This window comes from Rhynchophorus ferrugineus, unplaced genomic scaffold, assembly GCF_030347505.1.
Source record: "Rhynchophorus ferrugineus isolate W39M unplaced genomic scaffold, kcgeb_rfMv2 rfM2, whole genome shotgun sequence".
In the NCBI taxonomy this organism is placed as follows: domain Eukaryota; kingdom Metazoa; phylum Arthropoda; class Insecta; order Coleoptera; family Curculionidae; genus Rhynchophorus; species Rhynchophorus ferrugineus.
In genome coordinates, this window is record NW_027472581.1 from 86,715,499 (window position 1) to 86,741,694 (window position 26,196).

The 26,196-nt window shown below is 31.1% G+C and overlaps 1 protein-coding gene across 1 annotated transcript in view; it reads left to right on the forward strand.

The window, feature by feature from the left end:
- LOC143190780 (uncharacterized) overlaps nt 1-26,196 on the forward strand; it is a 304,709-nt gene that overhangs the window by 152,891 nt on the left and 125,622 nt on the right. Inside the window, exon 2 of the mRNA XM_076395341.1 lies at nt 18,397-18,460. The gene's annotated coding sequence lies outside the window, so the exon portion shown is untranslated. The remainder of the gene's footprint in view (nt 1-18,396; nt 18,461-26,196) is intronic.

The window sequence follows — 26,196 nt, forward strand, 5'->3', positions numbered from 1 at the left end:
AAATCATTTTAGTAAAGTACTATACAAGTTTTTTAATATATATTTATGCAACCCATGATTCCATATTATAAAATTACAGTGATCTAAGCAATATTTACATTAGTAGTAGGAGGTGTCACAATTTATGGAATTATGATAAACTTTTTTATAGCAATATTCAATTCATAAGTTCTATAATATCTTAACAGATATTATATAGTATAGAATCACGTGCACATATAGCTCGTCCAATAAAACAGCCACTATACGTCATCATTGGCTGTTTATGTATGCCATGCTCCCACATTAGCTTTCATATTTAGTTTACGATGTTTCCCGGTTAATAACTATTATAATTTTGATGATTTTTACGACATTTGTCCGACCAGAGCCAACCCAAACCGAATTTTATAGACTGATTCGGTAACATGTTCCGACGCATCAGATAGCATCATCAGATCTCTTTTTAAATAGAGTAAAATGAGAATGAAAAATCGATTTCGAGTTCAAAACGAATTTTACATTTTTATGTTTTGTAATTGGCAATATATCTAAAGTCGTCTATAACGTATATTGGCTGCTTTATCGTCGAAATATGGATTAAATTATATATACACAGTTGATTTCATTGATATCTAATGTTCATTAATCAAAAAACAAACGGAATGTTATAAATAAAAGCTTATCAGTCATTATCCCAAGCATATTTGGTAAATAATCGATTTTTCGAACTGGTAATATTTTCATTGTTATGCAATGTAATTTAGTAATATGTAGGTATAATTTTAATAGCATTACTAAAAAAAACAGAATTTTTAGTGACAGTCGATATTTTTATTGATTTTACCAAAATATTATATTGTAAACAAATGTCTCTAATATAATTAATAATATATATAGTCAATATATATAACTTTCAGTAATAAAAGATTAAAGCCAATTAGTAATACAAATACATAAAGCCACACATTTCTCCGATACTCCTACTGCATTCATTCATTAGTTGACGACTGTCATTCATCCCGTTCATTTAACCGAATCGGTTTACTACAATTGCTGTTAATATTAATCCTATTTACGTTCAAAACCCGTAGCGAATACGATTGTACTGATTTTTTTCCGTCGTTACTAATCTATTTCGCCGACATCTGTCGCGAGAAATGATGTATGGTCGAAATAATATATGAAAGGATTAAATTAGCTCTGATATACGAAATGGGAAAGGTACGCGATGTCCCACTTAACTTTTCACGCTGTTAGGAATAAATAAATTGACAAACAAATTTGGTTCAATTAAGATAGATCTGTTACAAGGTAAATGTGAGCCTTTTTTAAACGTATTTTTGGCATAAGCGTAGGAAGAAGTTACATAAATCAGTCTCTGTTGTAATTATCGTTAATTTTTAAAGAATTGTAGTATCCACGTTAGTAAACATAATTGACAATTAGACCAAGAAATGGAGGATTCTCGAGTTTCAACGAAGTTAAATCTATCCACGTAAATTTTACATATAAGAGAAATGAACAGAATATTCAAATACAGCAAAATATTTAGGAGTGAAAATGGCTAATGTGAAGAAGAAATGGATATTATGTTTAGAAGAATGTATTGGCTATCTATAAAAATTCTGTCCTGTCTACATACAATAAAGCATGTCTTGTGTGGCAACTTTCAATGTCTTGAGGTACTTCAGAAATAGTAATTTCTATCCAGTCTAGTGCAGTGTAGCACAGTCTAGCACAGTCTAGTTCAGTCTAGTAGTAACGGGGCAGAAGTCCCGCTACCATTTTGATTGCCTATAACTCAAAGAAAAGACAAATAAGTTTGGTTTTCATAAGAAGTTTATTTGGTCTTTATATTTTTTTTTCTCACTATGCAACTTTCGACTCTTTTTAAGAGGCATTTTTCAAGACTTTCTGCCACATCTGAGGCTGAATTTCTTCAATTTCGTGACGAATATTCTCTTTAAGATATAGAATCATTTGAGGCTTATTCACATAAATTTCAGAGATTCGGCTGGTCATGGTAAATCGCCACTTCGCGATTAGTCTTCGTGGAAAAACACCATTCAATAAATGAATTATTGAACGAGCTGCATCTTGCTGAAACCACATGTCCTCCAGTCCTTGCCCTTCCATTTCAGGCACAAGAAAATTTCGAATCATGTCTTGGTACCGTTCAGGTACCGTTACCATGTAGGTAAAAAACCTTTTGGTGATTTTAAATGCAACTCTTTTTATATAACACAAATAAATTTTCATAATTTCTTATCAATTTCATAGTCATCCAATAAATACGCCATGAAATAAGTTCAGGTCTTAAAAAATAAATCAAAATTTAATTTAATTTTTGTATATTTCTTTGTAGAACGATTTATCTTAGGCTTCTTCATTTGAACCAAATCTCTTTTCCTAGAGCCTTGTCTTCTGCAGTAGTGAGCCGGTAGTGACGGAAAGCCAAATCAGAACTCTATGGTGGCTGATACAAAAACACTAATACTTGAAGATTATGTTCTTATCCGCACAAAGTGGTCAAGACAAGGGCGATCTCTCCAAGATAAATGAAACCTCTCCCATTGATGAAAATAAAAGATTTATTTATTCACTTAATATTAATAAAATGCTTTATTTTTATTGAAGGTTAAAATAAGTTTGAAATTTGTGTTTATTATTATATAATTTTTATTACTACAAATGGTGCTTGATTTATTACCTATAGCATAATAAATTTATAATTAAAATTAAATTAAATTGCTAAAACTGAATACATCAAAGAAATATAAAACATAATTACATATAAAATGTTGCATAAAATTATTTATAGTTACTATAGCATACTTTCAAACGCGTAAAAAGCTATATACGGTTTCATTTTTTCTATTTATAAAACAATTTAGCAATTCTAGAGTACATTAAAGAGTAATAATAGCTCTTAATGTTGTTACAAATCGGTCATAAAACGCTTTGTGAAAGTGAAATAACCCAACAAACACGACAACTAGAAACAACGCGCACATTTCCCGCAATATAATGACATTTTTGAAGTAACTGGTTCAGAATAAGACCTAGAAGAATCACCTTTATTTTAGTGAGGTTACACAAAATATTTAAAAATATCTTGATGCAGCAACTTTGTCAATATAGAATTGTATAGTACAGTGTGTAGAGGTATGTATGCATTAATAAAAGTCAACTTAATAATTTGTTGCCAATAATAGTACGAGATTGGATGATGTTTATTTGAAAGAAAAGTACTTTACTTAGTATGTCATTTATCTTGCTTATTGGACGTTTATGTTTATTTTATTTATTCGATTAGTCATAAGTAATATGCTTCATGTTTGATGATAATATACGACATCTTATCTTACAGTTAACTATTTAAGATTTGGCGTTAAGAATATCTCTTATTTAGTCTTCAAAATACGGTATGTGGTAGTAAACACCCACACCTAAAATAAGCCATAAAAAGGAAATAAATTATTTTGAAGATGTACTGGAAAATTTTATGTAGCTATCTAAATTAATTAATCATTATTCGGTGTTGGAATTAATCCCTAGCATCTTACAAAATACAGTATCCCGTTGTCACTCTATCAAGCTATCCCCCACAAAATAAGAGCATTAGTAAGTACTTATTAAGCATAAATAATCAAACGACATGTATGTATCAAAAAGCCTTCACAAAACAGTTTAGAATCCTTTACATAAGTTTGATTATCAAAATAATCTCTATTGTACAATATATGTGAAACAGTGAACAATTTAAATATTTTTACAAGAGTATGAACAAAGAAACAAAATCATTTTCCTTCTAATCAATTTTTTCAGTTTTAAAGTAATCTTACGAAATTAAGCCTTAAACCTAATATATCTAATATCTGAAATTTCGTTCTAAAAAACGAATTGCTTTCAATATCCAGATTTTAAGAAACGACAAAAATAAAGATTAAATTAGAGTGCAGCCTGTACTGCTCAGGTGGTCTACTTACTATTTGATGCACATTTGTAATAGAACTTCTACGAATTGCCTTTTGGTTGATAATTTAATCCTCCTATACAATGTATACCAAAATAGCTATTACTCGAGGTAATTATTACTGTTTTTAATACAAGCACTAGTTGAAACACTGTCTATAATCTACGAATATGCATGCTTAAAAAGTCTACGCTTTTAAAGGAGCCAACTATTAAGATATATTAATATTCCTGACGAAAATTGGTATCGAAACAAGCTTGCATTTAGAAAAGTAGTTTCCTATAATAGATTAACTATTTACATGCATCTATTGCAAAGGAAACATTCGATGCAATTACAAGTTCAAGAAACTTATCAATATGGTAATGGCGTGGGTTAAAACCTTCTTGAACGAAACTTCACTACCAGGTAGGTTTTTTTTTCAACCAGTTACACAAGCACGTACTCTTCATTCATATACGTATTAAAATTCCGTGAAATTTACAAACGGCTCGGTGGTAAGAAATGGTGCGAAATCGTTTTAATAGCAGCAGACATAATCAGGTAATTGTGATAGCCCGATAATTTACTGTCAGCTTGATACTGCATGTTTTGAGTGATTTCTAACCATCGACGAAGAAAATTAAACGGATGGGGCATTTAATTTAAATGTCATATAAACGAAAGTTTAATAATTTTGAATTTAGAAAGTTATAAAAAAGTCCAGTGGCATTTAATTAATTCTAGATGCTCGATTGTTACTAAAAGACAGCCAAATGGTCTATATAGAAAGCTGTTTATAATTCTTCAAAGATACATTTCACTAAAAAGACTTCCTTTTTAATATATATTGTTATATACTCTTCGTACAATCTTAATTGTTCATTAATTTATTAATATTGTTGTACTTGGTTCAATTCACAAGGTAGACAAATACATTAGAGTACTTTCCAGTACTAAGTTCCATTAATAATGATAAGGCACTTTATCTAATCATATTTAAGACATATTTGGCAACATTACTATAATATATACTTTTATTAATACATTTTATACACATTATACATAATATTATTTTATGTAATATATAATGTACATAAAATACCTTCAATTTCAATTTATGACACAAGGAAATTAACATTAACCATAACGAAATAAAGCAATTTTAATTACAGTAAAATAAACTGTAATGCAGTTCTTGTGGTTGATCTGGTCTCTCTTACTAACTATTATTGTTTATTAGTGGTATTTCTCTTACTAATTCGTATAATTTCTTCCATAAAATCATAGCAAATTTGGGTCTATTGTAAGTAGTTTTCGAAAGTATTCAATTTCTTTTATTGGAATTTTATTTCAGTAAAAATTTACAGTAATATTTCAATAAATTTATCTGATAATCTAATTTTAGCTGCTTTGAAGGTTTATATTATTAATTTTACGGTGAATCGAGCACTACATCCAACAAGCAGTTTTTCAGACCATCTGACAAACTAGCAAAACTTTATATATATATATATATATATATATATATATACTAAGTATCATTCTTTAAGTCCTTTGTATCACCCTAGTTAAGATTGCTACAACTTTTAAGTCCAAACTTATATCTTTACCATATAATATAATTTTTGGTTTTTTCGATATAATATAATTGTTTGAAATACTTTAAAAAAGTATTATTATTATTATTAAATATAATTGCCATGGACCCCAACATATTTACTCTACTGATATTACTACTAAAGTGATTGTTCAGATTCTGTTACTTTTGCCTCTTTTGCTTGATGAAAAATTATTTTTTTAAGATGGGAAGGCAAGGAAGATGTTCCAGAGATCAAAATCTGGCTATAGGGTGAATATTATAATAATTTGTATTGGCAACTGAATGTTCGTATTATCTACAGATTAATAACACCTTTTTGGTCAATTTCTGGATACAAAATCAACTTGGGAGTCCAAGTGTTGCGTTCACAATCATCCTTGCCCTCTTTTTTACTATTTTATATATTATACTTATTTATATTCTCCTTTATATAATTGAATTCCAATCCGTAATAATGACAAACAACACATACACATCAGAAAGCAATGGAAGTTATTTAGGTAGGGTTAATATACATAAATATCCAGAGATATTTAGCGAACGTGTCGTCATCTCTTCAACAAAGTAAAACAAAGAGTTATTTTTTAATAAAATAAATATAATCAATTAGACTTCTTGAATAACAGCACAGATAATGAATAACTGAAACAATTAATTCAATGTTTTTATTCAGAAAAGTAAAGATTAGTCCCATTTTATACATTAAGTGTAACCGTGTTAAGACCGAAGGTAACAGGTGTGTCAAACTTGTCCTGCAAAACGTCTCAGGTCCAGTCTGGTCTTATGCTATAAACGTATAAATTTCGCTTTGTTCCTATAAATATTAATTAATATTAAAATTTACTCTTCACATGCACAGTCCGTATGCATTATTACTATATATCGTCTCAGTCTGTCGTTGCATGTCTACAATATTTAAATTATTTATTTTATATCCAAGGTCTATAGCAAAAAAAAACTTCCTAAATTTGGAAATCGTAGCGTGTACGATATTTGAAGGACATCGAACGGCTGAGGGTGGTCAAGATGGAATGAACTTCAAGAAGCGGACAAATGAACGAGCTTAAATCACGGTCACACTGCAAAATCTAACTTTAAATAGATGCATGTTAAAGGAAGAGTTTTTAATTGCAGAGTTAGTTAGGGTTTGATTGAGATGAATTGAAATCTGATCAAAATTCGATACTTTATTTTTGAAGAAAAATAATATTTTAAGAAAGGGCAGATTAGTTTAAACAATGCAGTTTTCAGTAGCTAACCTATTTTTATTTAAACTAAAGTAAGCAAGAAAAACTGTTGATTTTAAAAAGTAACTATTTGTTATGCTTTCGACTTTTATACTTTAGTTTTATAGTGAGAGGTGTATATAAAAGTAAATGAGAAACATTTGGATAAAGACAATAATAAAACATAATGAGACATAAGCTGTAAAAGACTATTAACTTATTTAAAAATAAGTATGTTTTACTAGAATACCAAAGCAGTTACTACTGTGATCAAAATATCAAAATCAAGAGTTATTAATTACTGAACGTCATGTTTATTATACACCCACTACTATATTTAGTAATATTACTAACAGTAAAGAGACAAGAGTCAATATTACCGAATCGCATTTGCATTGCGCGCGAAGCTAATGGAACCATTGGAAGATCCGAAGAAAGTCTGAAGTTTCATTAACTGTGATAATATTTGTTTCAAATCTCCCCAAGGCTTTGACAAAAAAACAAAACCAGGTGTACCACAAGGCAGTGTTTTGGTCCTATTCTTTATCTACTTTGTAAATGTGACATGCTACAAGTAAATAGTTTTACCGGGGCTGCATTTGCTATACTTGTTAATGAAGTACCTTGAAATGAATCTTAATATAAAACTTTGTCGGAAGAAGCATATCAACTGAAAAAGATAAGAATTCGAATTAAAATACAATAAAATGTATTGGTTATATGGAAGAAAATTTAAATTATCTGCGGATAATAAGTTGGTGCTGTACGAGCAAATACTAAAACCTGTAATGACCTATGGAACAAAATATAGGTATTTCAGATTAAATACCTGAGAATTATTGTGGATTTATCCAAATTCTATAGAAACATATATAACATATATATATATATATATATAAACATAAACATCTATTTAGTTTTTACAATGACTCTATAATATATGTAAGTAATGGCATATTCTAGATGGTCCCAGCCAAACAGTATAGAAATCCCTTTCTTGCATATTGAAATGTAATTCAAATGTATATGAAGCAGTAAATCCGTTTATAGAATCTACACATATTAAATCATGGCTATATTCTTTTAAAATTTCATATTCTCTTCCATTAATTATGCTTACCAAAAAAAAAAATCCAAAAACAGAGATTGTGGCTTATATAATAACACATATCCTGTATTCTTAACCAAGGAGGAGGTTCTATGTTCGCCGATTTCTCCGTCTATTATGGACCGATTTTCAAAATTCTTTTTTTATTCGAAAGAGTGCACTTCTGAGGTGTTCCCATTGGAACCAAGTTAGTATCTGATGAGGGGAAGGGGTTGAAATCGAGGGAGAACCTCAAATTTCAAAGCCACGTATAACATTTTCACATATTTGTTATCTAAAATAATCAGATATTTAGGTATAATGTTATTACTGAACTGATGTGACGAAAAATCGGGAGTAGTTCAGTATAAAGTCACCCAGTTAGCTTTTCAAGCACTAACCATATCATGTGAGGCAACGTAGAAACATTGTAGGCAACTATTTCTATGGTGTAATGGTTACAACATTGAGCTCACACGCGGAGGTTGCCGATTCGATTCCCAACAGGGCAACAGTTTTGTGTTCTAATTTGATTGCAACATTTATTAAATCATCGCTGAGATCCGCTATCTAGTCTACATGATTAGATGGACGTGACCAGTTGGTAATAGTTAAAATAATATTGTAAATAGATAAATAGGTTTAGGTAGGTATTAAGCTAAATTGTGTGTATATAGTAGAATATAAAATAAGTGTAGTAGATAGGTTAAATAAGTGTTTAGTTTATATTAATTTAATTATTACAACTATTATTAAGTATATATTTTATTTAAAATGTCTTTTCATGATAAAAATCTAAGTTTAATTATTTTTTACTTTTTAGTGTGTTCCTTATTTATTTTTTGAAGTCGGTTCAATATTTTATTTACTTCATTTACCAATGTTTCAATACTTGTAGTATTACTTTATACCTGTAGAATTCATAAATCTTTACGAGTCACTAGATCTAGTATATCCAAACTGCCAATGCTTAAATAACCTCGTATTTTGTTCAATATAGTATCCATTAGAATTTTAACACCTAGTTTGGCTGCTTAAAGGACATCGAGCCATATTTATCTGTACTCTTACTGTCGCGGAATGAGCTTTTCTAAAATATAATAAATAGATTAGCACCTGGATGGATTGCTGTCATATATCTTTTCATATTAGAAGTGCACTAGAATTAGAAGCATTTATTGTTTATAATTAAAACATGAATAGTACAACAACAAATAAACTATGAACAAATCTCTTAACTTTATAAATCAGTCCTTTTAACAGTTCCATGGTCAAATCCTGTAGTTCTCGATGATTTGGCATGATTTGCATGATGAATATGGCAAAATTAGGCGGAAACTACGAAGTTTACCAATTGCCGGCGGTGATTCTCCAAAATTAGTCATTACTTAGAACACACCGTGTATGTACGGGGTGGTAAATACACATCTTCGGTATCACAATAAATAAAAACCACCGAGGAAAAAACTTAAGAGCATTATTAATAAATACGCTCCAGAATGTCAGCGTAGGTCTGATGAGTATCACCCGCAATTAGACCACGTTCAACAGCTGTAGCTCCATATTTAGTTAAGTACTAGGATCAGATCAGTGTTATTTATTGTCGTGTCAGGACCTTATTGTGGAGATTTAATTTATGTGACGTGGAAATTCTTATAGAAAATGGTTTTAATGGGGCTCTTTTTATAATCAGGTCCTCTGGACGAGGAAAATCCGGCATAATTTATGTCGGCACTTGATGCGTTCGAATTGATATATAAAACAGACGACTGTAGTGATTTACGCGTGAATATTTTATGCATTCTGTATCGGTAATTTTTAATTAGACGTGAACTAGATCTATAAAAACGATATTAATTTAGATATATATTTATGAATTCCCTGTAAACTAGCTTGAAGGCTGCGGGCTAATAATAATTAGTGATGTGAATTTATATAGAGGAAAAACATCGAAAACATTCATTGATTTTAATGTTCGAAATATGGTAATCATTTCTAGCAGATTGAAATTGAATTCGTGTACTTTTTGAAATATATACTAAATATTAGGAATATATGGGGATTACTCGTGTTATATAAGTTTTTATCTTTGAAGATTTATTTTAAAAAAATGATAAATTGTCCAGGATATGTGCGTACTGGTACAACTGGTAGTTAGAAGGAGCAGTGTCTGATGAAAAGTGAAATTCTATTGATTTTATTCACGTCACGGTCCTCATATTTAAGCCTATCGATTGGCAAGTGACCAATTTTAGAAATCATCCCAGAAGACATCCGGTCTTACCCAGCTTGGTTACTGGCGTGACTGGTATTATTTTCTTTGTCGGATTTTATACTTCCCTAGAACAATCACAAATATTAAACAATCACAAACATAAATTTACAACCATTCCCCAGCGATCGCAACAGTAGGAGGACCGTCCTGTCGCCTTTACCACTCCGCCACCAAGCCGGCAGTATCTGATAAGACTACGGGATTTACGGAATTTATCAGATATAATCGAATGTTTTCACATTATTGACATTTTTGCTTCTGCAACGACAATTTATATTCGATGCTTGACTCAGACATATTAATTTTAATGTATAGCAATCTTCCGTAAGTATACAGCGTGGTCTGAACTTTGAAATGCATTAATGTAGCTTATAAATACGAATTAAAAGTTTTCCTCAAGAAAAAATAGCATGCTGATACAAAATGTACTTGAAGGCTATGTGGTCAACGAACACCTTGTATGGTTGGAAATAAGGATGTTACGTTTATCCCTAATAAACTAGATATATTAAGCACTGTGAATTAATTTTAATGATTTTAATTAGCTATATCAATAATTTGTCTGTCTACTAAGCATCTCTCCATCATTATCCATTTAGTACCGTTTGCATGTTTTGTTGCTCTTCTGTCCTTCCTGTATGCTATTACTAACTCATTATAATTACTAACTGTTATTTTTATAAGTTCCACTGCTGATACATTTTTATTACTCCTGGTAGTTCCACAATCTGCCCAGAGGGCAATAAGTGTTTGTTATGTTTATATTAAATATATGGCATGTAGAAAATCACTTCATTAAGTTATCTCCTGTATAAAATACTATTAAATAGTCTTATTCTAAAGCTTATTATAAAGTCTATATATATCCAATAATCAGATGGGATGGTGTTAGATGTTTTAGGTTACTCACTTCACGGTCACATCCCATATTTAGCTGATTAGCGAGTATATTGGAATGCACTGACACTCTTTCGAAGTACTTCACGCAAACACGTTGAATTACCCACGTTATTCGTTCTAGAGGAATATCGCGTTGTATCACTTCATTTGAAATACAGTACGGAGCATCGACAATGGCACGCTAGACTTGCTAGCGGTTCCCCAATGTTAGATTCCATATGACCAAATAGGCTTGAGTACCACATTTATATTTGATTTGGGTGTGCTTGTAGGTTAATTGACGCTATGCCTGGATCTTCATGAGTTGCTAAGACTACCGTGTCGTCTACGTATGCTTACGTCCACAGTGTTTACTTTTGTAGTAGGTAGATCGATTGTGTATAGAATATATAGTACATATATATACACATACGTATATACCCCCATATATACACAGTACACTACCTTGCGGAACTCCTGAATATATTGCATGTAATTTGGTATGTTCATCGCCTTATTTTACGGTAAATTGACACCACTAATACAAACAACACTTCCAACTCCTAATAAATTCGATTTTTAGACTCCAGAAAGTCTATGATGCTAATTAATTAACTCTTCACCTCTCAACTTTTCACCCACCTTCCTGAAAATGGTTAAATCCTACAAGCTACACAAAAACAGGGTACACATGTATACTTGTACTTTGTAAGTTTCTACAGATATGACAACATGTTTTGTCGCAGAAACAACTAAGTAAATAAATCAAAATTTGATATCTGGAGCACTTTAAAAGATATACTGTTTTATTATTATTTGTTTGGTAACCAAACATTATTTTCCAGAAAAAGACTTGTTGTGTATATATACCTTATAAGGTGTGGTATTGTTAGAGTAGATAAGGTTATTCTGCTTATATTTCTTAATAATTCTGCCTGCTATTGTAAAGCTTAAGGGCAATAAATTACAGGAAGTGCAAGTGGTTGGGATTAGTAATTCGGGAGACGACAGTAACATATACCGCTGAAGTAATTAACTGAATCGGCAAAATTGCTGGAGCTCTTCTCTATAATGATGCATGTGGGAGAAAGAAAATATTATAATCAATACTGCAATACCGGCTCTTTCGAAAGCTTATTTTACGAATCTGTTATGGCTCTGAGGCATTGTAACAGTCGGCAAGCTTGAGGTCTTTCAAAAGCAATGCTTAAGTTAATTTCTACATGTTGCTCTTCGATCTCATTTTAGAAATAAAGTTATTTGTTATATATATACCTTATTTTAAAGGTCATAAAAACTATGTATTAAGGATATTAAAAACTCGAATACAAACAAATGACACAATCATTTGGTTTAGCTAATCGTTATAGAACATTAAATAATGGGTTAATATATTTAGCCTGAAAAACTGTTAACTGGTTTTTTTATCATCAGTTGACATCAACGTTGTTTTTTTAGGAATTAGGAACAACGCAATAAATATAATTTTTAATATATCGGAACCTTTTGATGTGCATTTAGCAAATAAAGGAAATAATTAATCGATTTATCTGACTAACCTTGTGAAAGTAGAAATACAACGAACAACACCGGTATCGGCAAGAGTGAAAATATTAACGATATTCTCACGCCTATTATATTGTGTAATTTCTAAAATAGAAGATATAAGTGCGAAGCACAAGGTGTAGCGGAAATGCGGAAAAACGTGAGATTGTAGTTTTTGTGGGTTTTCCTTCTACTTTCGATTGCTTACACTGACTCTCAGTTTGGATAGAACATGTTCCTCTGCTTCAGGCAAGCTACAATGGTTCGTGTTTGTTGAAAAGTAGACACCCTCTCCTAACACTGATTATGAGTTGATTATGATTATGACTAATTATGATAATATTTCTACGTTTTAAACAAGAACTCTAAATGGAAACTTGATATTCTGATTATAGTAAATAGTTATTTTAATCTATTTATCTATCGATATATACACCAACCTATAATGGGACAGCTATATTCTTAGTTTTGAAGGATTACAAATACATAAATAGTGTAATACAATTTTCGGTAATAATTTTTGATAGTTGTCATCCACGATAGCCCGTTTAAAGAAATAAGCGTGATGATGTCTTTTATGAGTAACTCACACTCTAAAAATTATTCTCACTCCGAATTTCCAAATATTATAGTAGAAAACTATAAAACTCTTGAAATGCTCTATAAATATTTATTTGAGTAATCGAAATATTTATTTGAAAATATCTCCCCGATATGGTAAAAGTCTTAAAGTTAATACTTATTATACCAAAATATTAAAAGCTTTGATCTGATTGTGAGTTGCTTGTATATTATCTAACATTGTTATTCTATTATTCTTTAACAACGTCTCTTTATATTCGATATGTAAATTTGTTTTATCACATCTTATATTAGATATGCTTTGGACAATCTTAATTCATAAAATTGATTTCCTACTATTGTCCTGTTGTACTTGTCTCAACAAACAAGTAATACGAGTGTGTTAAATTAAAATTATAATAGGCTTCTTAAGCTAATCGACAAATTCGTGTCGTTTGGTCAGCTTCAATCTTTTGATGTCCTACATGTTGTTCAGTAGCTGTATTGCTGTGATTTAGCAACTTTATTTCATGTTTTACGGTGAAAACTTGGATCAATTCATATATCCATTTGATTCACAGCAGCTGTTCGTTGGTTATGTAGCGATAAGAATTGTTAATTAATCGTAGAACTTTGTTTTGGGTGCGTTGGATTACTAGTTGGTATGGTGTTTTAGTGTAACCCCATATTTGCACTCCATAGGTCAGAATTTGCTACATGATTGACTGATAAATCAATTATTTGATTTTAGATCAAGTTGTATCTTCCGACTAACCAGTACAATTGCTGGACTTTGAGTCTAATCTGTTCTGATTTTTGTTTAACATGATATTTCGCGTTTTATTCATTTCAGTCTTTTGATTTCTTTCGTGTTGTTCACTTCGTGCTGTGATTTAGTAACCTTATCTCATATTTTAGTGCGAAATCTTGGATAACTTCATTAATCTATATAATTTCGGGGTCATCATGTAGTTTTTCGCTGGTTATATATCGAAAACCATTCGTAACCGTATTCGTAACGTAATATATACTTATACTATACTTATACTATACGTGTTTTGAAAAACAAAGTGGCTTATTTGCAAATTTTATTAGAAGTAAAGGTGTACAATAAAAAATTAAAATTAGTTTAAAAAAAATACAAAATATATGATGTTGATACAAAATCACAAAGTTATGTTTTTGGTAGCCGTCTTCTTTTATTGTACGCAAAAGTCTTCCTATCTAACACTGTTTGAATACTTCTGAGTATTTTTCGAGCTCAAAACATACTTACTAGAGAAAAGGTACCATAACTCTTTTCTAGAGCAACCCAACAATTCACCATCAAACCAAATTAATCCGAAAACCTAAATAATATCTTGATATCAATATTCGACTTTCTCTTCGCTATTTCATTTATCAATCGAATATTTTCCATTTCTACCGTAAAGCATATCTCGTATACTGTAAGAGAGCTAGAAAGTTTTCTATGCAGATAGTCGCACATGAACAGGAAGCAGAGACATGGTTACAATTTAAGACAGGCACAAAAAATCCGCAGCAGAGGAAAATTTCTAATAAGCACTCGGCGTCGATTTGACAGAACTGATAAAATTTTATTTATGCCGCGTCGCGTCCGACAATTTGTACATATTTTCAGCAACGCGTGTTGGTGGTCGGTCTATCTGTAATCGCCATTTTCTAGGGACTCGCGGAAGATTTCAAATTACTATCATTAGTTATCGGGAACTCGCTGAAAGATCCGAACATGAGACATAGCATGACCCCGTGCACTTAAAGGTACTTAGTTTTGAGAGTCGGTTAATCCTCGCCCAAGCATGTAACGAGCTAAACGTCTGTCGTATATAAATGTAATACAAAACAAGTAAATCTGAATGGTACAACGCTAGAAAAGAACTTCATTTACTTCTATTTTCCGTGTACAGATCGAATTTACCGCTTTACAATCGATATAATCAAGATTTTGCTGTGTATACAGTCACTTTACACATAACATTGATCAATATTTTGACTTTGTTATCGTTAATAATAATTCTCACTATTATTAGTTCTACTAACACGAAAATACTGGTATTTATAAGAACATATTGTTTATTTTCAGTACAATATTGTTGGTTTAATGGCGTTTAATATTATTAGTTAAAATCCAGAGCCATGTATTTTGATTAAAACCACCAAATTCTTTTTGACTAAAATATGTACGTTATTTCAGAAAACGTTATGAAGAAAAAGTTGGTTTTACAGCTCACTTTTATTAGTCAAGAAAACTGAATATGAATAGATCCAGTTCATTCAATTAATGGCGAAATCAAGAGACAATATTATTTAGTATGGCTTCTAGTCGTATTTAAATGAAGAAGGCAATTGTCATTGAGTGGCATGTTGAAAATTGTTTAAAATACTAAGAAATAGAACAATATGATAATTTGTTAATGTATAACTCACCAAATTCCTCAGTATGTGACCGACTATTAGAACTGTTAATTTTTGATAATAGAAATATATAAACGATAAATTATTTAAAATCCAAAGAAAATAAAATTGTTAGATGTATTATGGTAAACCATTTCTAGATATATCAAAAACCAGCCATAGTGGCCTAGGTGTGTTAAGTTTACTGTCTATTTGATCTTGTTCTAATATATACATTCCTTCCATTTTTTCTGTCTGTGCTATTTTTTAGCTTCTACCGGGATTTTTCCTATCTCCTGAATTATTTCTCTGATACATTCACCCCATTTTTGGTCGTTCTCGTCGTTGAAGTCATTCTCTGATTTTTCTCCTGTTCATCCTTATTCTCGATATTATCTTCTTGTTATTCTTCATGTTACCAGTTTTATAGCATCCATACACTGTAAGCGTCCATAGTAACTGTGTTGTCTCCTTTGTATCCTATTTATTTACTTCTCTTTTTATCTATTATTGAATTTATTATTTATAACGGAATACAAATTCATGGTTTTCCAATTATGGTATTCATTTCCAACTGCTGACTTCCCTTAGTTTTGGTTTCTGCACTTAATACTTGCACTTTTTGTATCTTTACACCCTCAATTTGTATATTTATTACTTCCGGGTCTTTGCGTTTATTCATTTTCCTTCCATATCCTCTTAGATATTCTATCTGTTTAAGGTTTTCTGTAAATGTTCTGGCCTATGAGCGTTACATTACATCATCTCCGAAGGCTTCTATCAACATAACATAAAAAATGTAAAACATGTTTTGTAAACAATGTTTTTTTTTTGTTTTCCACTTATATCCTCGCTGTCAAAACAAGGTTCTTCGATTGATTACCAATGTCTATCGCTATGTAACCAATGAAGAACTGCACGATGACCTGGAAATCAAATGGATTTGCGAAGTTATGCAGGATTTCGCCTTGAAACACGAAAGAAGATTACTAAATCATACTAACGTGGAAGCAATACAACTGCTGAACAGCGCGCAGGATGTCAGGAGATTGAAAAGAAAAAAACCATACGAACTTGTGTGAACATTTAGTGTGTATTATTAGTGTAAACTAGAGCTATAAGTTAATAATTAATAAATAATTATAATTTTATAATTGAGGAATACATACTGATGTATTTTCTCGCACTCGACTTGCTTGCTAATTAATCCAATCACATAGGAAAAGTAGTAATAAATTAATTGTAATAATAATAATAATTAAGATTGTATTAAGCGTATCTAATAAAGATGTTATAAAAAAAACTTATATCCTAATTAGATGCGTACTGATTTCGAATAAATGGCGCTAATCTCGCTTAATTGAAAAATATAGTTGCTGCAAATGAAATTTTCAGTTATTATGATTTGTGATTTAAAGATTATTTCCAGCTTTTTGCTTCAAATTTTAAATTCTTCGTTTTCTTAGGGACCTTTTGTGTGTATTTTTCTAAGAATACGTTCTCAAAATCAAGTTTAAAACCTTATCTTGTATGGTGTTCTATGAGTCAACGATATTTTATCTATAGGATTCCTTTACTATTCTCTAAAGGGCCATTTAGGGTTATTTTATCTTATATATATACTAAAAAAGATAAATGCATTTTGCAAGCCTTCTATTGACTGTTATATTATCAGTAATATTTGTGACATTTTTTGAAAAAAATTACACTTGTTAGTTTAGTTATTTGGTATATTGTTTATTCTTATAGGAAACAAATCAACTGACCATTAGCCGGCTTGGTTGGCACAGTGGTCAAGGCAACAGGACAACCCTCCTACTGTTGCGATAGTCACGGGTTCGAAGCCCGCTAGGGCATAGTCGTGTATTTATGTTTGTAATTGTAATTAGACGATTATAATTATCTAAAAGACAATAGTGTAAAATCTTACAAGGAAAATGATCTCAGTCACGCCAGTAACCAGGCTGGGTAATACCGGATGTCTGCAGACATGATTTTTAGGTGGTCACTCGCCAGTCGATAGGCTTAATACAATAGGTCCGGTCCAGGTAAGCCCCTTCATATCTTCAGCTGAATTTTTGCATTCTTTATTAAATTGACATGATAATATTTAAATTTTCTTTAAATATTCTTAATTTACAAATTAGTTTACTACTGTTGTATGTTCTTTTGTACTGGCATCAATACACAAGCCAGACGAGCTGGCGATAGCTACATCAATATGTATTTCTCAAATTGAAATTAATGTTCAGAGTGACACTTATAGAGTATACAAGTTCTTGTGGTTTGGTTCGCTTCAATCTTCTGATTTCATGTGCATTGTCCAGTAGTTGCATTGTCTCCACATTTCTGTGATTTAAATGCATTAGCTGTTTTGTTTTGAAAGTAAAGGCACTGAGGAATTAATTATATTTTTTCGTTATGCGAATATCTTTTCTAGTAAGGCATATGAATATGAAGTACTTAATTAATAGGTCGCTATGAATATCACGAAATAATTAAGTGATACTGCTTTCTCACAAATTGTTACATCCAATTGGTTCAGTACCGAAGGGCCGAATCACAAAAAACTGCATCAATTTGAACACATTTTTAATAAATTTCTAAAACTACGTAAACTACTTTCGGAGCCAATGTACCGGATAAAAATATATTATTTTCTTGCAATCTCAATGTTCTTTGTTATAGTGGTTAATAAGTCAATGGGTTTATAGGTGCTGTATTATAATAAGCTTTATTATAATAAAATCAAAAATATAAATAACAAAGGAGGGTATAAATATTGAGAGAGTATCAATCTCCGTATCCGTTAAACCTGATCAATAACCGTCCACAATACACCCCTAATAAACACTATTTTTCTTACAGATTATGGACTATTCCGTGGTACATCCGTTTATATCTCCAAGGATCGATTTACACGATACCTCAGGTAAGTTTCTCTACATAAGCATCATTTTTATAAGTACCGCCGGCCCGAAACCCCCAAAGGAGTGGTAACCAAGCGTGAAGAATCGTTTACGGACCTAATAAAACGTTTTATAAAAACATAAAAACGTGCTTGAGGTCTACACTTTTTTATACTGTCTAATGACACTTCAAACCGCCGGCTTTTTTTTAGCACCCTTATAACGTGCTAGACAAGATGGTCCACATTTATTTGATCTCTGGATGGTGTTAACGAACATCGGGGCGTTTATATGGGTTTTTCTATTATTGAGATGACAATCTTAGAGATTTTTTTATATAGTGTATGCGCCACTGTTATTATTGGTGAAACATCAAGTTTGTTTTTGCTTTGGGCAATAATTCTAGGCTTTTTTTGAAATTGGGTTTCTTATAAATTTATGTGATTTTTAAAAATTAATTACATCTTACATTCTCTTCATTTATTACTACTGTTTTGCTGTACTTGCATTAATACACAAGCAAGGCAAGCGAGGGATTAATACATCCCTTTTACAATATACAAGTTCGTGTGGTTTGGTTGGCTTCAATCTTCTGATTTCCTGTGTGTTATTCAGCTGCTATATTTCTTCCACGTTGCTGTAATATAGCAGCCTCACTTCAAATATTAATGCTTTAGGGTTTGTGATATGGCTCGGTGAATGGAGGTAAAACGAAATGAAACAGTGGTATTTACATTATGTAACCGTTATTTATTAGCTATATAAAAAATGTGAAAAATAAAAAATAGATAAAACCTATGGCGTCGGTGTTACCTGGTGACGAGGCTTGGGCAGTCGATGGTGGCACGTCTGAACTAAACGGTGGTCGGTTACTGAATCATCGGAAATACCCTTCAATAACATCCCAGATAAACGTCTCAGGGTTGCCAGCTATTCGTTATCGGGTTCTAGTTGGCGCTCCTGGCACCCCGCCCGTATTCAACATCTGGGATATAGGTCTGGGTATTTTGTAGACCGTTATTCCACTATGTAAAATTCGACATGCCTCAAGGTCGCTACAATGCTAAAGCTTGGATCACTTTATATATCCATTTGATTTCGAGGTAATCGTGCAGTTCTTCGTTGATTACGTAGCGATAAGCATTGGTAATTAATCGTAGAACTTTATTTTATCAACGTTGTATTACTAGTTGTTTTGATGTTGTAATACTTTCCCAATTCCAAATTGGCTTTATAATTGACTGATAAACCAATATCTTTGATTTTAGGTTAAACTGAGGGTATTTTCCGATATTGAGGACAGTTACTTGACTTCGAATCTAATCTGCTCTGCTTCTTGTCTAACATGATGTTTCCAATTTAATCTACCATCGAGATATATGCCTATGTACGTAGTTGATTTTGCTTGAGGAATCGGGCATCCGTCAGGGGATATAATTGGGTTTTTAGCATTTTACTGGAATGTAAAATTAACATGGACGGATTCCAATCTCTAGTCCATTTGTAGATCATGTTGAACCATACTTGTACTTTTTGTACAGCCTAAGACAGAGATACGTCTTTTTTCATGATAACTGTGTCATCGGCAAAGGTTCCAATTACTGTTTCTATTGATATAGTCCAAAATCTCAATAAACATATGTTCAATTGGGGATTTATGTCAAAAATAAGATATCTTTATCAAAACGATGTTTATTTTAATTTTAGTCTAATCGTTTTAATATTATTTAACTAAAAAATGATATATTTGTAGGATTTTGTTAACACAACCTTTTACAAAGCTTGGAAATAAAATAGAATCTATAGTTATATCGCCTTGAAAATCAAGGTTCCAGAAGCTATTTTTTATGATTAGGAATCACAAACGGTTTATATTGGCGTCAAAAAAGGAGATGCTACGACAAAGCTAGATCATGTACATCTGGGAGAGATAGAGAAAGCGATGACTGTGATATTTTGATGCACCCACCATTCGTTCCGGGTTTTGCAATTCGTAAAGTTTTGTATTTGTAAAATTGTTTTTAAAAGAGGTTTTTGAAAACCACTTGGTTCAGTTTATCGCCAATAAGTTCTACAATTACTGATTTATAGCTTAATTAGGAAAATTGTAAGGGGTCGTAGTCCAAAGTGATACATATATCATTAATTAATATTTTAAGTTTGTTGCAACGAATGAATTTATTAATTATATATTATAAAATTAAAATTTATTATTTTATTTATCAAATCAACTATATATATATATATATATATATATATATATATATATATATATATATATAAAACAATGTAGTATATGAAACCGAATAAAGTATTTGAATGATTAAAGATTGAGAAACATTGATATTAACCAGACCTAATAATCTATTGTAGCAAAACATAGCGATAACTATTGCCTATTGATTGATTTTTTATGTAGGTCAGACGAGCGATGGCAAAAATGTTAAAGTGACTGTATTTGGCCCAAAAGAAATACTTAAAAAATAGGTCTGCAACGGCGCCAAATATCTTTGTCATAGATAATATAAATTAGAAAAGTGTTCGGACCTAAGGGTCATTCAATTTCAATGATCCGGTCGGTGGTCGAATGGAATTGCAGTTGGCGCCACTGGGACTAAATCATTTGAGTGTGTTGCGGGGTATAAAGGTCTATATTGGTTTTCTAAACGACTTGAATTTTTTTCTCTGTTAGGTGTTCGAATAAGGTTTGTGAGTTTTTTACAACTTTAATCCTCTCTTCAGAGAAATTAGCACAATATATTTTAGTCAAGGTATTGCCAATCGTTGTGACACTTCTTCGTCTCTTAAGCAACATGCTAAAAATTTCCCATCTTTTCATTCATTTCAGATTCGACTCGTGTGATCGAGCGTTCGAATAACGTTCTTATTTTACAATTACAAATATATACTACGGTTTAAGCTTTTTAAACCTTACTCCACAACTTATCTTCCCTATATGAGCATGGGCTTCTAGAACCTTTTATTTTTCAGCATTATTACATTTCAGCAGCTTCAAATTAAAGAAGTAAAATTTTTGTAAAAAAATTGTCTCTTATGTCTCAGAACGCTTTCTAGGATCTTGATCCTTGCCTAATTCGAAGCTATTCGTTGGGTCTTCCACCCAAGAGCTAGATTTTACATCTCTGAAGTTTGTGAATACGTTCCTATTTCATTTAATAGCTATGTCCAAGCTGTTATAATCCGCGTCTCTAAATTTCTTCTTCAATTGTAATTTTTTGGAAAGGAACATGTATCATTTCCATTAGTTATCGTATTTGGAAAATCTGATGCTTATATGTGGCGGATTTTAGCCTTGATTGTAACATATATACCGGAATATATATATATATATATATATATATATATATATATATATATATATATATATATATATATATATACCGGAAGGTCATTACCTATTTTTCTAATAGATATCGTTAGAAGATTGCGCAAAATCCGCTGAAAGTCATAGTTTGCTGGTAGAAACTTACCTTGATTTAACCTTAACAACATGTGGTCTATCAGAACAAGGAAAGTTCTGATAGACCGAAAAAGTTTGAAGATGGAATACTACAAGAGTTATTGGATGAATACACAACCGAAACTCAAAACCACTTGGCAGAAACATTAAATATGGACCAAGAAACGATTAAGGACCGATACTATATTAGTACCATATCAATTGAATGACATGCAAATGGAAAAATGTAAAATAGTGGATCAATTGTTTAGCTCAATGGACAAACAGTTCATGTTGATAAACGGTGGATAAGACGGGTTGCCCAAATTGAGGGCCAATGTATCAAACAATATCAGTTAACACAGAACGAAAATCAACAAGAACATCAATCAAATACTTTCCCTAATAAACCAGCGGAGTGCCAAGTCCTATTTACACAAACACGGTTCGATTCTCATCTGCTCTTTGAAGTACATTTGCACGATTGTGGACGACACGCAGGAAATCAGAAGATTGAAGTGTATTCTTAACTTTTCTTAAGTAATTTTATTTTAATTTAATTTAGGAAATATTGATGTATTAATCCCGTACTCGCCTTGCTTGAGTATTAATGCAAGTACAACAGAACAGTAGTAATAAATTAATTTGTAAATTAAGATTGTACTAAGGTTGTTTATTGTAAGATGTAATTAATAAAAAAACTAACCTAATAAGTTGATATTTTAATTGGTTTACTCGGTCTTTCGTGTACTAAAACCGATCTGCTGAAATATGATCACTATGCGATGCCGTAAACATTCATGGGAATGTTATATATTAAAATGATAAATATGTATACGACAAATTTTTACGGGGCTAGCCACTAAATACCGTCTAATTTGCGTGAGAAAATGCCATATTTCGGTGTGGATGAGGAGCGGAGGCCTAACTGGTACACAACTAAAACAGGTCCGGGCCCCGTCCTCTATACAACCTTTCAATTAGCGTAAAGTTATTGATGCAACTGGTTTCAGGATGGGTTTTTATTTTGACGTAATAAAACGAAATCTGTCGGTTTTTCTGAAATGAATTAGGACTCGGACGGTATATTATGCTAAAAGAATTAATTAACACTGTCGTCTCTTCCATATTTTGTTGTATTTCAACGAAATCAGCAATTTAAATATTGGTAAGCTTCACGTGCTAGTAAATTTACAGGAAACATGTAGTTTAACTTGATCATTTTGAATTATTCATATTAATACATTTTCATATTACATAATGTTCAATTTATTAAATTTGTAGATATAACAAGTCAATTGAAAAGTCCCCGGCGTACCATAGTAAAACATATTTTTTGGCAGAATTAGTTTTTTTTTATTCAACATAATTCCCTTCAAGGGTGATACACTGATTATAGCCACCCTCCAACTTTTCGATACCATATTTGTAGTATGATTTGTGCTTTGCTTCAAAATAGGCCTCAGTTTCAGCGATCACCTCTTCATTCAACAAAAATTTCTTTCCCATTCTTTTGAGATCTGAGGACAGGAAATAGTCACTGGGGGGCAGATCTGGAGAATACGCTGGATGAGCAAGCAATGAAGCCCAATTCATGGATTTTTGCGATCGTTTTCACTGACTTGTGACACGGTGCATTGTCTTGGTGAAGCAACACTTTCTTTTTCTTCAAATGCGGCCGTTTTTCAGTGATTTCGTCCTTCAAAAGGTCCAATAAGGCTATCTAATAGTCGCTGTTGATGGTCCTACTTTTTTCAAGGTAGCCAATGAAAATTATTCTATGCGCATACCAAAATACACTTGACAACCGAATATTGCGTTTTCCCACGCATTGGAGCGGGTTCATCGTGTGCAGTCCACTCGGATGACTGTCTATTGGACTTTGGAGTGAAAAGATGGAGCCATGTTTCATCCATTGTCACATATCGACACAAAAACTCGAGTTTATTGATCATCTTCAAACACTGCTCGGAATCATCAACTCGTCGTTGTTTTTGGTCAAAACTGAGCTCGCGCGGCACCCACTTTGCACAAAGTTGTCTCATACCCAAATATTCGTGAATGATATTTTAATTTTCATTAAGATTTCATTTAATTTCAATTTACGGTAATTAAAATCATTTTGTCATTATATTATAGTCATAATATGATATGATTAGTCATGTGTTCGTCGGTAACAACCTTTTGGACGTCCATTGCGTTCACCGTCTTCAGTGCTCATTTCACCACGTCTAAACTTAGCCAATCCTTGATGGTTGATTTTCCTAGGGCAGTGTTCGGAAACTCGGCATCAAACCGAATTTTTGCTTCAACTATATTTTTCTCTTCAAAAAGCAATATTTTATCAACAGCGAAATTCCTTTTAGACATTTTTTTCACAATATCATAAGTTGTTTCATACAAAATGCTATAATTCACAAACTAATGATCCGACAGCTGTCGAATTTATACACACATCTTTTGAGGGTTGGGGCTAACTAAAAATAATAATATATACATATAGATTTAATTCTTGTAACGCCAGGCAGGGGACATATCAATTGACCTGTTATAGCAATAAATTAATTTGTTAATTAACATTGCAAATCATCTGATGTAAAATAAAAAGATAAGATTATTATGACTAAATTCATATTTTTATAATGTTTGATATTAACTTAAAAAATGTGAATAAATATGTGTCATTTTCCATAAAATATAGCCATAAATAAACCAAACCAATTTGTTATTAATTCTTATCTTGATATTTGGAAATAATATCTAAGCCGTGTCTTCATATTAATGTAACTTTTCCTGGGTAATTTATATTTTAGATCGCGACATAATATTTTAATGATCGTAGAACGGTTTTTCACATGTTAATTTATTCTTTTAATTGGTGATTTAAAATATCTTAAATTTAATAATTTCTGAAAATTTCTCTTAATTTCACTTTATAATTTTATTTTGTTCCATGTCGATATCAAATATATATATTTTAATGGCTATATATTAAAAATTATTTATATTATTGGGAATACGGTATATCAAAGCACACTTATCCGTTTTATTTTGTTTCGAAATCTTTAATATATTCAATTATATATTATATTAGTATTTAATATTCCTGTGAAAAATGTTGTAGTTTATGAGTTCCCAGGTAAAATGTCGTAACTATTTAATGAATTTTTTAATTTTTTTTATAAATCACTTGTGAATCTACTTAAGTTTAGCGCCAATTTAATCGACAAATATATTGAATTTAAATTCTATAAAATTTTGAGGATTAGCCACATGAATTAGTAATAATGAATAAGGTGTTGAAGAACACATAATATTAATATACAACATTATGCAACATTATTTTATTAATTAATCTATTAAAGGATCGGTTTTGTAGAAGTACAAAGGTATATTGATTAATAAATATATTGTTCTACACACACAAAATAAATTTAAAAAATAGGATATTAAAATAGATTAAAACAAACTAATATATTAGAATAGGTACTAATTGACATGTAATGAAAAATAGGACACAAACAAAAAGCAAAATAGAATATATTAAGACAGTGTATGCAAAAACACAAGAGGAAAAATCAAAAGTGAGATAAGAGATAACTTCTGAGTATTGTAAAATCATGGATATTGCATCAATCGCATAACTGAAAGTTAGGTTCAATGACACAATTTGTAAAAATATCATCTTGCATATATAAGAAGCAGTGACTCTAACTATAAACTTATCGAAGCTAATACGTTCAAAAAACTTCTGACTTTATGATCCTTCCCTCGTCTTGCCTGTGTATTGATGCAAGTACAACAGGACAATAGTAATACATTAATTTTATAAATTAATATATTACTTATGAATGATTTAACTGCAGCTAAATTTTCAAAATGTTGCCCAATAATGTGCCAAAAGAAAGAAATGTCGAAGAAGGACATCAAGAGAATGAGCTAATGATAATTTGGATTTGTTTTCAATAAAAGGTCAGTATAAATTTATTTTATGAGTTCTTGGCATATTTTTATGTGGTGGTATTTTTGTAGGCCAAATCCACCTAATTAACAATTTTGTATCCAAATAGTGTATTTTACTTTAATGGAAAAACATATTTCCTTTTTTCTTGTCAAATCATTTTGATATATTTCTCCTTAAATTATTTTGTTACTACCTGTCTATATTTTTCTTGTAAAATTCTACCACTCTCCTCCACTCTATCTCATGATTTCACTGAATTTCCCGTAATATATCTCATATACGTAATTGCAATATACATCGCAACATACGCAAAAACCAGAATAAAATAAGAAAAA